This window comes from Aplysia californica, unplaced genomic scaffold (assembly GCF_000002075.1).
Source record: "Aplysia californica isolate F4 #8 unplaced genomic scaffold, AplCal3.0 scaffold00611, whole genome shotgun sequence".
NCBI lineage: Eukaryota > Metazoa > Mollusca > Gastropoda > Aplysiida > Aplysiidae > Aplysia > Aplysia californica.
This window is the reverse complement of record NW_004797881.1, coordinates 150,213-153,116: the sequence shown is the minus strand read 5'-3', so window position 1 is coordinate 153,116 and position 2,904 is coordinate 150,213. Positions and strand designations below refer to the sequence as shown.

At 40.3% G+C, this 2,904-nt stretch overlaps 1 protein-coding gene across 1 annotated transcript in view; it reads left to right on the top strand.

The window, feature by feature from the left end:
- Positions 1 to 91: 91 nt before the first annotated feature.
- LOC118478496 overlaps positions 92 to 2,904 on the top strand; it is a gene marked incomplete in the record, with an annotated part of 43,476 nt that continues 40,663 nt past the window's right edge. The window contains 2 exon segments of the mRNA XM_035972203.1: positions 92 to 181; positions 1,167 to 1,381.

Sequence of the window (2,904 nt, the reverse complement as noted above, 5' to 3'; positions counted from 1 at the left end):
CCCCCGCGGTTTTCAAAGCCGTGGCATTGCTAAGGTATACAAGGGGAACACGCACTTATTATCGACTGGCTTGCCCCGCTCCGGCGCTATGCTTTCCGATCACAGTTTGAGTTTGAGTTGCTAGGCATAGCATGGCATTCGACGAGGTGGGACAAGCATAGCTGTGGGAGCAGTCGAGGAGGTACTCTTGTCTACTGTGTGGTGGGATAAACTGACACTCCGACTCAGACGGGTTCGGTCGTGTTGTTGGTCGTGTTGTTGTTACTGCTACTAGTTGTGGTAGTGGTGGTGTTGGTATGTGTAGTGGTAGTTGGATCAGAGTTCTATAGGAATAGTTTGAGGGGAGTGAGAGATAGATAGAGTGAGAGATCGAGGGAGAGATAGGTAGATAGATATAGAGACAGATAGAACAGAGCCGAGTTCCTCATGCATAGTCTGAGAGGAGTGAGAGATCGAAAGAGAGAGAGAGATAGAGAGATCGAGAGAGAGGGAGATTGATAGAGAGATAGACAGATAGAGAGCCGAGTTCCACATACATAATCAAATAGGAGAGAAACATCGAGAGAGAGAGAGAGAGAGAGAGAGAGAGAGACGAGTTCCACATAGTTTGAGAAGAGTGAGAGATCGAGAGATAGATAGTGACAGACAACTAGAGAGAGATAGTTATGTAAGGAAAGAAAGTGATAGAAAGAGAGGTATAAAAAATAGAAAAAAGAACAGGTATAGAAAAAGAGATAGGAAGAGAGATATATAGATCTCTGATATCGTTATAATGATCGCATGTATACTCTGAAATCTGTTGAGTGATCTTGTAACTGTTCTTTGAGGCGTTACCGTGAAGCAGATAGAATCTAGAGGTAGTTGTAAATATGAAAATATCGTGAAGAATATCTCTATTTGGTCGCTTTTAAGCACAAGGGGGCTATCCCGGAAAATGCTGTTTTGAGGAATTCGAAGGTTAAGTTTTTGCCCCTTGTTCAGTTTCTTTAAGAGACATTGAGGGTTTTCTCTATGGAGAAACAAATATACACACCAATGAAACCAAACTTCTCCTATAGGTAGGGCAAAGCCCACTTTTGGTGTACGTCAAGATTTCTAGAATTAGAAACCCCCAAATTCTGGGTTAGCCCGCTTGTCCTAAAAAGTCACCTTTTATATAAATATAGGAGGTGAAAAAACTACTGTGAGAACGACTATCGTGAAGGAAATCTCTCTAATCTGTAGAGACAGGAGGAGAAAGAAAAGTTGTGAAGAATTTCGTGAAGAAAAATCCCTCTGGCTGTTAGGGAGGCCTTTTTTCGACTTTCGCTGGAGAAGAACTCTTGTTTCGAAGTTCTTCGTTTCTGAATGCTGTTTCTTTTACTAAGGAACTTATAGCATGGTGAGTACAGCAACCTTTTTAGGTTTGTTTGTTTATTTGTTACTCAGTTTATTGTTCGTATGTTTGTTTGTCTGTTACTAAGTTTTGTGTGTGTATGTATTGTTTGTTTGTTTGTTTGTCTGTTACTAAGTTTTTTGTGTGTATGTATTGTTTGTTTGTTTGATATTTGTTTTTGTTCTTTCCTGGTTTATGTTCCGTTTGTCGCGGGTTTTTGGGGAACGCCTCTGATAGGTCCGATTTCTTTACTTTCCCCTCTGTTGTTTCTGTCTGTGTGTCTTTCTTTTTCCACATCACTAAATGACCATTATTGAGTCAATGCGTTTCGCTTTTATTGAAACAAACTAACTAACTAAAAAGTCGCTACCTTAGAATTACACAGATCTATCGGACAATTTTGGCCGTTTTGAGTTACTTACTAAGACCATGAGACCAGAAACCAACTGCTCTGTCTACTCTATCAAAATCTCAAGATTATTCGGAGTCTTTATCAAGATACTCAAAGACCTGCTTTCGAAAAAGCTTGACAAGTTGTGAAATTTAAAAAGAAATTTACGTCAAATTTCTCTACACAAGGTACTGAGCAGATATAACTTTGTATTTGTGGGTGGTTGGCGGGTGCTCTGTAGTGGTTTGCTCCTTCTTTCCTATCAAACATCTATCGTACTTATCTCCCCTCCTTCTTTTTGTGTTTGTTACTCTCTTGTAACACCTCTAATCTTTGACGCTTATATGACCTTATTGTGTTGCATGTGCCGTAAAACTCTTCTAAAACTAACTTTGTACATCTGAGGTATCCAAGTGTTTCATTTGTCTGTTGGTTGGTTTGCCAACTGGTTCGTGCGGGTGGTTAGAGGGTGTGACCGGCACAGGTCCTAGTTCTTTAGCCTTATTCTTTAACCCCTTGCCCATTTACATGAGATTGACGCTGTGGGTGGTTGCCGGGTGCTCTGGTGGGGTTTTCCTCTTCTTTCATATCAAACATCTATCGTCTTTATCTCCCCTTTTTCTTTTCTTTTTTATGTTTGTTGCTCCCTTGTAACAGTTCTAATCTTCTGGCGCTCATTTGATCTTATGCAGTTGCAAGCACCGTAAAATCTCTACTAAAACTGAAACTGATGCCATCTGATTAGTAGAAAAGAGTGCGTATGATCGTGTCTAATAGTGTATTACGTGCATACTTAGTATGACATGCAACTGTTACAGATAGAGATTCAAGGATTATAGATGTAAGTCAATGATCTGAGAGCAAAGACGATTTTAGAAATTATGGTGGTAATGAGAGATTTTGTAGGATAGTGTTTAAGTAATATTTGCGGTAGTCCTATCTTCCTCTGCTCCAAAGAGTCACAAGGGACGTGGGCATCCTCTATACCGTTCCCTACTGGTACCATCTTTAAGGTCTCTGTGAAGTTCTGAAATGGTGGGCACCATTGATCGTAATATTTTCTGGCTCAAACAGATTTTCCCTCAGCCTGAAATTCTCTCTCTCTCTCTCTCTCTCTCTCTCTCTCTCTCTTATTCTT